The 13234-nt window shown below is 48.2% G+C and overlaps 3 protein-coding genes across 3 annotated transcripts in view; all 3 read left to right on the forward strand.

Annotated features, from left to right (window-relative positions):
• DTD1 (D-aminoacyl-tRNA deacylase 1) overlaps positions 1 to 13234 on the forward strand; it is a 903613-nt gene that overhangs the window by 490404 nt on the left and 399975 nt on the right. The gene's annotated exons all lie outside the window — the stretch shown is intronic.
• The window catches only part of BTBD7 (BTB domain containing 7), a 643025-nt gene that overhangs the window by 290289 nt on the left and 339502 nt on the right, over positions 1 to 13234 (forward strand). The window lies entirely within an intron of this gene.
• LOC137428206 (uncharacterized) overlaps positions 8521 to 13234 on the forward strand; it is a 43110-nt gene continuing 38396 nt past the window's right edge. The window contains exon 1 of the mRNA XM_078779097.1: positions 8521 to 8886. The gene's annotated coding sequence lies outside the window, so the exon portion shown is untranslated. The remainder of the gene's footprint in view (positions 8887 to 13234) is intronic.

Here is a 13234-nt window from a genome sequence, read left to right on the forward strand (position 1 = left end):
TTTCTCTTCTCTTCTTTCTTCCTGTGCTGCTCTTCTTTCCTCGAGTTCTCGTTCCTGTTCTGCTCTTTCCCTTTCTGCTTTCCTTTCCTCTGCTTTTAACCTTTCCTGGCTCTGCAATTGCATCTCCAATATCCGGAGCTCCGCATTTTCTTGTTCCTCGGGTAACCAATCCAAGGCTCCCTCTTCCCATGTTCCTTGTCCCACCAGAGATTCTATCACCAATCTCTGCATCTCTGCTTTCCTCATATTCGTTCGGACCTCCAAGCTAAAATGTCTGGCCAATACCAAGAAGTCCGATTTTAGTAACGCTCTGAACTGTGCCTCACTAGGGGTCGCTGCAAACTTCTCTGCATCAAACTCCATGGTGACTATTGTTAACACCTGTTAACCTTCACACAAGAAATCTCCAAAAAAAAAATTTGTTTTGGGAATAATTTGGGAATGTTGGAAAAAGTTCCAACTTTGGGAATTCTGGGAATGTTAGGGAATTCTTTCCCGGACTAAATTTAGGGAATTTTTAGATCCCGGGCGCAGACCCAATTTCGAGCCCACGAGTCAATTAGACGAGCCCCAAATTTCTGTTACGTGTTCCTCCCCGACTTCCTGGTCTCGGTATACCTCCGAACCCCGGGAGGAGCCACGGCAGAAAACTATATGTTATTCCGTGTCGAAATCAATATGGAAACCACACCAAGAGTTATCCACAACCAAAGAATATATTAAAGTGTACACAGGAATCACGATACAACAATGCTAGCAATCAACCATACAATAAATATCTTAAGATGGTACCATCTTCTCCAGTAACCTAACTCAAACTCACGGCACTCCCAGGGAATGAAACAGAGCACTCCTCAATGTCTCTATAACACAATGTTGCTCCCGGCGAAGAGGCGATGAGGCGATGAGACGAGTAAGGAGGTGTAGGCAAGGCGGGGACCGTCACGTGGTCCCAACCAACAGCAAATTAGCGGTGGAAAGAGGAATCCCAAAGACGTGATCCAAACGTGCACAGTACCGTTCAACCGGCGAACCGCACCGTCTTCTTCAAACGCCGCTGTCGCACACACACATCCTCGGCAAACCACCGGAGGGCAAGACCAGCGGACGTGGCAAAACCTTGTTCCGCGAATGACGCGCGAGGTTCCCAAAATGGCGGACGGCTCTTACTCGAGCCGCAGCCTCTAGGCGAGGATTCTCTGGAATCTCACGCCTGTACCTGACTTCGCAGGCTTTTTCACTACTCCAGCGATAACACCAATCGCACGAGATTCCTTTCAAGGACTCAAAGTTCACTCGCGATGTACACTCGACCACGCTAGGTACGGAGCTACTACAAACGCGTCTTTCCACTTCTTCCACTTCCCCTCTTCCTCTTCTCCATAGTCGTCTTCCGGTGCTCGATCCTGTTTCCTGTCTCGTTTTTCCATGAGCGCTTTTAACCTTTTAACCACAATAACCATTTCCCTTAACAACAATAACCATAATCGCCGTTTCCTTCAAACCCCAATAATAATAATAATAATACATAGAACCAGAAGGGTTTCAAGTGGATGAAAACCACAACAGCGGAAGGGACCAATCCGTAACAAAAGGTAAAGAACTCGCTGATTGGCGTGTCGGCGATCTTCGGTCAGAACAATAGGCAGTACCCCGGTTTAAGGAACCAGAAACCGTCCGGGGAAACTGGTACATCCTAGTCGCTATGGACTACTTTACAAAGTGGCCCAAGGAATATGCATTGGCAAGTATAGATGTGAATACAGTCGCGCAGGCACTTGTGGACGGTTTCTTCACCTGGTACGGCATCCCTTCTGAGCTACATTCAGATCAGGGAAGCAATTTTGAGTCTGAGGTTTTTCGAGCAATATGCAATCTTCTGGGTATGCGGAAAAACTCGAACCACTCCTTACCATCCTCAATCCGATGGCATGGTAGAACGTTTCAATCGGACACTTGGTACCCAGCTGGCAATGTATGTGAATGATACTCACACCGACTGGGATGAGGGGCTTCCGCTGATTCTACTGTCATGCAGAACGGCGGTGAGCGAAGCCACCGGTTGCACACCCGCACTCCTGATGTATGGTCGAGAACTAAGACTCCCCCCAGATTTGATTTACGGAGGACCACCCGATCAACACGTCCAGACCTGGCCCCACTATGTCGAAGGCCTACAACGTGATATTGAACAGGCAGATCAGTTTGCTCGGGACAGGTTGCAGCGCTCCGTACAGCGCAAGAAAACTATGTACGACACACAAGCCCGGGGAAAGCAGTTTAAGGAGGGAGACCTGGTGTGTGTGAGCAACATGAGGCGGCAGAGAGGGCTCTGTCGCAAGTTTGCCGATCGTTGGCAGGGTCCGTGTCTAGTGATGAAGCAAGAAAATGACGTCAGTTATCGCGTGCGGCAAGAACAGCGGGTTGCGCCACTTGTCCTACACCGGCACAGGCTGAGGGAATATAATGGGGACTCCATCCCTGAGTGGGTACGATTCGGCCAAAAGAAGTTGGGGAAGGGACCGAAAACCCACACTCCAAATAACTGTACCCCACAAAAGCATGACCCAGGGGATGGAATCGGTAATAACAATTTGGCCTGCCAAAGTGGAAGGGGAAAACGCAATATTCAGCATCCAGCTTATCTCCGCGACTATGACTTCACTTGAGGGGAAGCAGGGATAGGTCTATCGGGAGGGGTTGTTGTCCTTGTGCCTCCCTTCGCTCCCCTTGATTCGGCGGAAACTACTTGCAATATTCCGCGTGGCGTTCCCCATCTTCGCCTCAAGCTTGGAAGAGAGAGGAAGGGATGCAAGTTGATTACCTTGCTTGGTGTCACTTGAATCCTGTAAACCATCAGGACGCAACAGTTGTTTTTTTGTTGTTGTTTATAATTGTTATTTTTTAAAAACTGTGCCATGCGACTATATTGTGATGGAGGGCTATGCTCCCTATGTTTTGAATTTAGTGTAAGTATATGTTCTGTGTTCTAGGACGAAACAGGGGTTGAGTAGGGAACCCGCATTTACTTAAATGTGATTATATAGTAGAGCCGGGACTGCTCTGGAAGAAGGATGGGAGCAGTGTTACACTCATGGGGTGGATTGTTTAATGATGGTACACTCGTGGGGCTGGGCTTGCAATGATGAGTAGCTGTGATCGTTGGGGTGTATATTATGTGAAATTCCAGGCAGGCTGTGAAACCAGATTTGCTCTTTTCTTTCTCCCTCCCCTTTCGACTATATGTGTATTTTTTTGTTAAAAAACAAACAAAGATCTTCCTTATCGACCTTCTCCCTCCCACCGGAGCTCTACATAATTGAATAGAGAAAGAAGAGGAGGAGAGGAGGAAGAAGAGTGCGTTTGGTGGTCGGTGGAGAAAGGCGAAAACGAACGCAGCACGTGCGGTCCAAGTTTTGACGAGAAACTCGGCCTGTGTGAGCTTTTTGAGGATTTGATTAATCTTTCTGAGGGCTGCCTGCTGGAGGGACAGTCGGTGCAGGAGAGATTGGGGTGGATGAGGGTTTTCTCAGTGCACGTGGGATCCTGAGGAAAAGTGGGAGAGGGAGCCGAAGCATTTTCTCCTTGTCAAGTACCGTCTGAGCCGACCGGAGGCAACTTGCGGCTTCATGGTTTTGCAGAAACTGCTCTGGGCAAGTCGTTCGTGGAGTTTAAGGACACCCACTGAGAAAGAGAAGAGAAGAGTGGAGGGGAGGCGACATCCTCGGGACACGTGGCTGGGGTGAAGCAGCCAGGACGCCACCTGAAACGGGCCTGAATTTCCCTCCTCCTCTGCCGGTTTTATTTTACCTTTTATTTTCTTGATATTGGCGAATATTTCTTTGTTATTTTGCTTTACCTCCCTCCCCTTTGTGTTTAGCTAGGGATACCGGGTGGGTCGTTTAATTGTCTTGCCTGTTTTGTCATGGTGCCTCTCTGTCCTTTAATTACTTGATCTTTGCCCCTGCATACCAGCAGGATTTCTTTTCCTTATGTTTTATCTATTCCTTGGTGATATACCCTGTGTTTTTTCTTGATTTTGAGTAAAGCCTTTGCATTTACTCCCCTGTTTTGAATTTGCATTGCATTTCTGGATTGGCATACTGTGTGTTGAAGAGTGGGGGTGTAAAATTGCGTCAGCATTTGGATGGTAACTTCGCTCGGTCACTTCTAACTGCTCATACGGCGCGACCCGCCCACGGGGAACGTATTGGCCTCCCGAGCACATCGATTAGGATCGCCGGAGCAATAGGCAGTACCCCGAGCCCTTCACGCAGGAGCCAGGTCGTAACACATGAATACCAACACGCATCATCCGATCAGGGGGTTTTAAACAGAAAACCTGCACTCATTGGTTTATGAGTATTAATAAATAATAATAATAAATGTATTTACGTAACGCTTTTGCTTTTAGCCAAGGAGTTCACTCATCCGTTCCCTAATGTGGGCGGCAGAAAGATCATTCCTCTCTGGGGTATGTAGATTACAGTAGATCTAGGGTGGCACCTCAATAAATGAGGGGTGTGTCTATTACCTCCGCCACTGAAGATGTGTGGAGGTTGTGTTTTCACACCTGGCTGTTTGTCTGTATGTTTGTGAACAAAATATCTCAAAAGGTTGTGGACGGATTCGGACGAAATTTGGCAGAGACGTTGTGTATGTGACATAAACCAATGATTTTTGGACGTATGTGACAAGGACGAAATGATTAGATTTTGGTGAAGATCCGGATCCGGCTACTAGAATTTTTAAGTGATTCTTCACCATTGGGAGATAGGGCCAAAACGATACATAGCAGGATATCTCAAAATGTTATGGACGAAACCTGGTGGAGAGGTTTTGTATGTGACAAGGACTAATGGATTCGATTTTGGTGGAGATCTGAATATGGATTCGGCTACAAGAATTATTTAATTTTAAAGTGATTCTTCACCATTGAGAGATCGGGTGAAAAGTGATATATAACATATTTTAAAAGTTTATGGACAAGTTGCAGTCACGTGAAAAAGTAAGTACACCCCATGTAAAGTTTTGACTTTTTCAACATATTTCAACATACAGCTATTTGATCTTCATTTCAACAATATTGATAGATAAAGGTGATATAATATAACAAATATCATGAAACATTTACATTTTGTAGTCCATTGTATAATTTAAATAAACATAAATGCAAATTTCGCATGTGGAAAAAGTAAGTACACCCCTACATTTATCACTACTTCAAATACCTAAAATTAGAATCATGTGCACCAGCTCAGGTGCAAATGATTAGAACATCGTCAGAGAGGATCTTGGAGGAACCTGTCTTATTTAAACCTCAGACATTTAGTTTGGTTTGCTCTTTGTTGTTGAAGTGTGTGGCGTCACCATGCCTAGATCAAAAGAGCTCTCTGAGGCCTTCAGAAAGAAGGTTATAGATGCCTACGAGTCTGGGAAGGGATTTAAAAAGATCTCCAAACAATTTCAAATCAATCATTCGACTGTCCGGAAGATCATCTACAAGTGGCGAAGATTCCAAACAACTGCCAACTTGTTCAGGCCAGGCCGCCCCAGCAAGTTCAGCCCGAGAACAGACTGCAAGATGCTGAAAGAAGTCTCTAAGAACCCCAGAATGTCATCAAGGGACCTACAGGTAGCTCTTGCCACTGTTGATGTCAAAGTGCACGAGTCTACCATTAGAAAGAGGCTGAACAAATTTGATCTACATGGGAGGTGTGCTAGGAGGAAACCTTTGCTGTCCAGAAAGAACATCAGGGCAAGACTAAAGTTTGCCAATGAACACCGAGGCAAAGACCAGCACTTCTGGAACAATGTGCTCTGGACAGATGAGTCAAAGGTAGAGCTATTTGGCCACAGTACCAGAAGACGTGTTTGGTGAAAACCAAAGACAGCATTTGACCACAAGAACCTGATACCAACTGTAAAGCATGGTTGTGGAAATATTATGGTTTGGGGCAGCTTTGCTGCATCAGGGCCTGGGCAGCTCTCCATCATAGAATCCACGATGAATTCTTCATTGTACCAGAGGGTGCTTGAGGATAATGTGAGGCCATCTGTCGGAGTGTTGAAGCTCAACCGAAGGTGGACCTTGCAACATGACAATGACCCTAAACATACCAGTAAATCCACCAAGGAATGGCTTAAAAGAAAGAAATGGAGGGTTCTGGAATGGCCAAGTCAAAGCCCGGATCTAAATCCCATCGAGATGTTGTGGGGGGATTTGAAACGAGCTGTGCATGCAAGAAACCCCTCAAACATCGCACAGCTGAAAGAATTCTGCATGGAGGAGTGGGCAAAAATTTCTCCCAGTCGATGACAGAGACTGGTAGACAGTCATAAGAAACGCCTACTTGATGTTGTTTCTGCCAAAGGGCAATACCACCGATTAGAGCCAAGGGTGTTCTTACTTTTTCCACATGCGAAATTTGCATTTATGTTTATTTAAATTATACAATGGGCTACAAAATGTAAATGTTTCATGATATTTGTTATATTACATCACCTTTATCTATCAATATTGTTGAAATGAAGATCAAATAGCTGTATGTTGAAATATGTTGAAAAAGTCAAAACTTTACATGGGGTGTACTTACTTTTTCACGTGACTGTATGTCTAAACTTGGTGGATGAGTTGTTTAGGTGACAAGAACAAGCCGATTAGATTTTGGTTCAGCTTTCGAATCCAGATCCAGCCAATTATTGGGATACAAAACGTAAACTGTTCAGCCTTGCAGAGGTATGCGTTCTACCTGGTGCCGTTCTTGTTTACCAAGTGTTTTTGGAGGAGGGGTGAGGATCGTTTGGAGGAGGTGGGGATCGTTTGGAGGAGGGGGTTGGGGGTCGTTTGGAGGAGGGGGTGCGGGGTCGTTTGGAGGAGGGGGTGGGGGATCGATTGGAGGAGGGGGTGGGGGATCGTTTGGAGGAGGGGGTGAGGGTCGTTTGGAGGGGGGTGGGGGATCGTTTGGAGGAGGGGGTGGGGGATCGTTTGGAGGAGGGGGTGGGGATCGTTTGGAGGAGGGGGTGGGGATCGTTTGTCGGAGGAGGTGGGGGATCTTTTGGAGGAGGGGGTGAGGATCGTTTGGAGGAGGAGGTGGGGGATCGTTTGGAGGAGGAGCTGGGGAGTCGTTTGGAGGAGGGGGTGGGGGGTCGTTTGGAGGAGGAGGTGGGGGGTCGTTTGGAGGAGGAGTGAGGGATCGTTTGGAGGAGGAGGTGAGGTTCGTTTGGAGGAGGGGTGAGGATCGTTTGGAAGAGGTGAGGATCGTTTGGAGGGGGGGGGGGGGGGGGTGAGGATCGTTTGAAAGAGGGGATGAGGAGTCGTTTGGAGGAGGGGGTGAGGATCGTTTGGAGGAGGGGTGAGGATCGTTTGGAGGAGGAGGAGGTGAGGCTCGTTTGGAGGATGTGGAGGGGGGATATTTTGGAGGAGGGAGTGGGGGCTGTCTTTTGGAGGAGGAGTGGGTGTATTTTAGAGGGGGTGGGGGGATCTTTTGGTGGAAGGGGTGGGGTCGTTTGGAGGAGGAGGTGAGGATCGTTTGGTGGAGGGGGTGAGGATCGTTTGGTGGAGGGGGTGAGGATGGTTTGGAGGAGGGAGGGAGTATCGTTTGGAGGAGGGGGTGGGGGATCGTTTGGAGGAGGAGGTAAGGGTCGTTTGGAGGAGGGGGAGGGATATTTTGGAGGAGGGGTAGGGCATATTTTGGAGGAGGGGTGGGGGATATTTTGGAGGAGGGGTGGGGGATATTTTGGAGGAGGGGTGGGGGATATTTTTGAGGGTGTTAAGGGTATTTTGGAGGAGAGGTGAGAGTATTGTGGAGGAGGAGGAGGTGGGGTGGGGGGGGGGGGGGTATCTTGTTGGAATGACATATTGTTTGGGGAAGGAGTCAAGCGAAGCATCACCTGGCATCACAGGGTGGAGGGACGTGTCAAAAAGTACCAAAAAAGACCTATGTTCTTTTTATATGACCAATTTATCAGTTGATCGACGTCGACATGATTGCAGACAAAGACATCTCCGTGTGTTGATCGTGGTCCATGATGCAGTACCCTGGGTTTTAAAACCAGTATATGATACCATAGGCTGGCATGATGACCGAGAGGTACCCACACCCGTCTCTAAAAGCTTGCCTCGCTTGGGTTCGAATCCCGACCCAGCTATAAACTGCCGTCGTGGTGTTTCGCAGGCAGGGTGATTCATCAATGTGTGTGCCAGCTGCCAGCATAATCGTTGGTGGATATTAAACAACCCGAAGGTGTCTTTCACGAAGATTAGGCGAATTATCTCTGGCACCATGAACAAGTTCCATATTATTGCCCGAACTGCTGCTGGGAGAAGGATGCCAAACCGCCCAGGAGACAGTTTTATCCTGCAGGTAGGAACCTGCTTCTGCAGCACAGACGCTTTGTAACTGAGTATGGGTGCATCTGCATCCGAATCAGATATTATTACTAACTAAAACAGTGTATGCTTTATCGTCAGATACGATTCTCTTGGTAATCACGGAATGTTCAAAAGTGAAGAAGAGTGACCGACGCAGACCCAGCATGAGCGCACCTTCAGTGTTATTGCGCGATCCCTCGGATGGGCGGTCGGTGAGGGCGGGAAGGCAGCGCTCGAGTTCGGTTAACTCTCCTTCCCTTCCCTCCCTCCATGCTTCATCATAACTGTCCATTCTCTGTACCGAGGCCTCAGCCAGCCGTCCATAGACCCGTGATGGACCGACGATGACACAAGGTCTGGAACACAAGCACGTGTTTTGGTGAACCTCGCTGCAGTGCCGACCCCAGGAGGGGCTAAACCCCCACCTGGAGGGAGATCCAGCGTCGCCTTGGAGCGTCTGGGTCACCCCGAGTCATTCTGTCCAAGCGATCCGTGCGGAGATCAGTAAAAAGGTGAGAATCAAACACACCGGGTCTTGCTCGGAGCACACACATTTGGCTCAACATGCGTGTATAACAATGGTCGAAATCATTCATTCGGGATTTTGGTCTCGATAAGGTATACACGAAGTACGTGGCAAATACCGGAGGTTGATCCCCAGATAGGTCACCGAACCTTGATAACTCGGCGACCTCTGCAGGTGGCATCTCGTGGACTCTCCACGTCCAGCTTTTTGTAACTGAGCTCTCTTAGTTGTCGATAATTAATTGTAAGAACCTGAGTTGTATTGCTCAGACTTTTATCCAATGGGGATCGACCTTCATTCTGTCATCTGGGTCTGGTCGACAACACGACCCTCACACAACAGGTAATCCACCCAACGTAGCTCGATCTCCAATGGATTGTTGATTGCAGCCTTGCACGCAATGGTTTGGTTTGAAACACGACTGACTACACCTTGTTTGGACTAGCAGGATTAAAGGTACGCATACTCACCTTTGAGCTATATAGCCTGGGTTTGAAACCCGACACAGCTATAAACTGTCATCCTGGTGTTCAGCAGGTGTGGTAACTGGTGAGGCATCAATGTGTGTGCTGTTCCACAGATATCCGTACAACTGGGTGTCCCATCTGTTGCAATAATTACATGGTTGACATTGAAGACCTCAAGGAATCTTTCGGCAAGAGTGGGCTAGTTTTCTCTGGCACCATGAGCAAATGACACATTTCTGATTGAATGCGCTGGAACACTTTGTGTTATGTGGTTTAGTTTGAGTTGAGTGAACAAGTTGGTGAAATGGGCAATCTTCCATCGCTCCTGGGCTTGCACAGTGAGCTGTTGCAGCGAATTCCATCCTCCATCACAGGTGGTGCACGGGGCAGTCCTTCCCCAAGTAGTCGGCCGTTTGTATCGCTCCCCGCAGTCGCAAGCTGCACTGTCGGCCGGGTTCCAGGAGTGCATGCATGCGTTGAAGTGCCCAACAACCATCTGGAGACGGTTCAGATGGCACCACTCCTTGCGCGATTAGTGGGATAGAGATTGGCAGCGTTTAAATCTACCAGAAGGCCATTCCATTTTCCACTCGTTGAGGTGCAACTGTTGTCTGCCCTGCCTGTTGTTCAACTGGATGTAGGGTTGAGCCGCTTTGATGAAGGGTTTGCGGCTCTTGAGTTGCCGTACAGACAGTTCTCCTTGGATTCTGTGATGCACAGGTTGTTCAGGTTGCTCAGATGCTTTGACAGCTCAGACGTCTTCCTGACATCACACCGACCAACGGCTGAGCTCTCTCGAAACACCTTATGGTCTTGCTTGACCAATGACGAACTTCGGGGCGTGACTTGCCGGTTACGATCCTCTGGAGGCGGGGTTTAGCCCGATCGGCAATCTTCTCGGTTCTGTCGGCAGTTATGCCTGTTATTGTTGGTTAATGGGAGGTGGTTGTTGTTGTTGTAACGAGAGTTTTATGGCCGGCCTTGTTGTAGTTGTAAAAAAAAACGTACGGAAAAGCCACAGGAGGAAATCACAAACTGGGGGAAAACTAACTTTAATCCCTACATAGCTCCAACCCCATGTGTGAAGACACATAAACAATCTTAAGCTCCAGTTTCCCTACTTAATAGGGACCAACTCCAGTAAACCACTTTTCGCACTTGTGTTAGTGAAGGAAACCACTTTTGGCACTTGTGTTAGTGTTGAAAACCCACTTTTCGCACTTGTGTTAGTGTTGAAAATCCACTTTTCGCACTTGTGTTGGTGCAGGAAACCACTTTTGCACTTGTATTAGTGTGGAAAAAACACTTTTTGCACTTGTGATAGTGTTGAAAAACCATCTGAGCATCAAAGCCTGTCTCCAGCTTCACGTAGTAGATGGTGAGGTGGGAATAGTGCGATGCCTGCCAACATAGGTAGCGGGTGGGTTGGTGTCGGTCGTAGACAGCCAGTGATCACTAGCAGGGCAGAGTTGAGCTGAACATCCACTCTTCTGTGCGTGTGCTCCTCTCCCAAGCAGATACCCAGTATTCTACTGAGGCACGCACTAGTGCAAATGTGGATAGGCGCAGAATTTTGAAATCTACTCCCCAGTCATGGCCGCAGAGCCTTCCACACAAGATTGACCCAAGCTGCTATTTTTCCGGCTACATTCTCTAAGTGCTAACGGGAGGCGGAATCCATGGAGTTTGACTTGTAATTGTCTGCCTGTTTCTTTTTGTTTAGGTGGAAAGCTGAACGGATGGTCTTCTGTATGTTGAGACGTTCAATGACGTAATGTGTAGACGTAAGGTGCTACTGTGTAGACGTAAGTGTGATGTGTTGGTTTGACACATATCTTGGTTTGATGGATTTGTTGGTTTGGCGGATGTGTTGATTTGGCGGATGTATTGGTTTGGTGGATGTATTGTTTTGGCAATTGTTTTGGTTTGGCGCATGTGTTGGTTTGGCGGATGTGTTGGTTTGGCGGATGTGTTGGTTTGGCGGATGTGTTGGTTTGGCGGATGTGTTGGTTTGGCGGATGTGTTGATTTGGCGGATGTGTTGGTTTGGCGGATGTGTTGGTTTGGCGGATGTGTTGGTTTGGCGGATGTGTTGGTTTGGCGGATGTGTTGGTTTGGCGGATGTGTTGGTTTGGCGGATGTGTTGGTTTGGCGGATTTGTTGGTTTGGCGGATGTGTTGGTTTGGCGGATTTGTTGGTTTGGCGGATGTGTTGGTTTGGCGGATGTGTTGGTTTGGCGGATGTGTTGGTTTGGCGGATGTGTTGGTTTGGCGGATTTGTTGGTTTGGCGGATGTGTTGGTTTGGCGGATTTGTTGGTTTGGCGGATGTGTTGGTTTGGCGGATGTGTTGGTTTGGCGGATGTTTTGGTTTGGCGGATGTGTTGGTTTGGCGGATGTGTTGATTTGGCGGATGTGTTGATTTGGCGGATGGGTTGGTTTGGCGGATGTGTTGGTTTGGCGGATGGGTTGGTTTGGCGGATGTGTTGGTTTGGCGGATGTTTTGGTTTGGCGGATGTTTTGGTTTGACGGATGTGTTGGTTTGGCGGATGTGTTGGTTTGGCGGATGTTTTGGTTTGGCGGATGTTTTGGTTTGGCGGGTGTTTTGGTTTGACGGATGTGTTGGTTTGGCGGATGTGTTGATTTGGCGGATGTTTTGGTTTGACGGATGTGTTGGTTTGGCGGATGTGTTGGTTTGGCGGATGTGTTGGTTTGGCGGATGTTTTGGTTTGGCGGATGTTTTGGTTTGACGGATGTGTTGGTTTGGCGGATGTGTTGATTTGGCGGATGTTTTGGTTTGACGGATGTGTTGGTTTGGCGGATGTGTTGATTTGGCGGATGTGTTGATTTGGCGGATGGGTTGGTTTGGCGGGTGTGTTGGTTTGGCGGATGTGTTGGCTTGGCGGATGGGTTGGTTTGGCGGATGTGTTGGTTTGGCGGATGGGTTGGTTTGGCGGATGTGTTGGTTTGGCGGATGTGTTGGTTTGGCGGATGTTTTGATTTGGCGGATGTATTGGTTTGGTGGATATATTGTTTTGGAAATTGTTTTGGTTTGGGGCATGTGTTGGTTTGGCGGATGTGTTGGTTTGGCGGATGTGTTGGTTTGGCGGGTGTGTTGGTTTGGCGGGTGTGTTGGTTTGGCGGATGGGTTGGTTTGGCGGATGTGTTGGTTTGGCGGATGTTTTGGTTTGACGGATGTGTTGGTTTGGCGGATGTGTTGGTTTGTCGGATGTGTTGGTTTGGCGGATGTGTTGGTTTGGCGGATGTGTTGGTTTGGCGGATGTGTTGGTTTGGCGAATGTGTTGGTTTGGCGGATGGGTTGGTTTGGCGTATATCTTGGTTTGATGGATTTGTTGGTTTGGCGGATGTGTTGGTTTGGCGGATGTATTCGTTGGGCGGATGTGCTGGTTTGGCGGATGTATTCGTTGGGCGGATGTGTTGGTTTGGCGGATGTGTTGGTTTGGCGGATGTGTTGGGTTGGCGGATGTGTTGGGTTGGCGGATGTGTTGGTTTGGCAGATGTGTTGGTTTTCGGATGTGTTGGTTAGAATGTGTAGACGTAAGGGTTGTGTTGCTGCTGCATTGTCCATTCATCATGGCCCGAAAGCAGTGATTAGTGATGATTTTGCTGATCACATGCACCATTTGGCGATCCTGGAGAAGATTGTGCAGCTTGAGTAGAAGCCCATGATGCCAGAGTGTCGTAAGCTGAGGAGGGGTCGAAGAACAGGAACCACATTTCTGAATGGCTTCAAAAGCAGCTTCGATGTAGTCTGTGGTTGCCAGCACTTGGTCTTCAGTGCTCTGGTTCTTTCTAAAACCAGCCTGTTTATTGGGCAGAACATTCTCAAACAGTCGCTTAAACATATTCG

Source organism: Myxine glutinosa, chromosome 5 (assembly GCF_964187855.1).
Source record: "Myxine glutinosa chromosome 5, kmMyxGlut1.1, whole genome shotgun sequence".
In the NCBI taxonomy this organism is placed as follows: Eukaryota; Metazoa; Chordata; class Myxini; order Myxiniformes; family Myxinidae; genus Myxine; species Myxine glutinosa.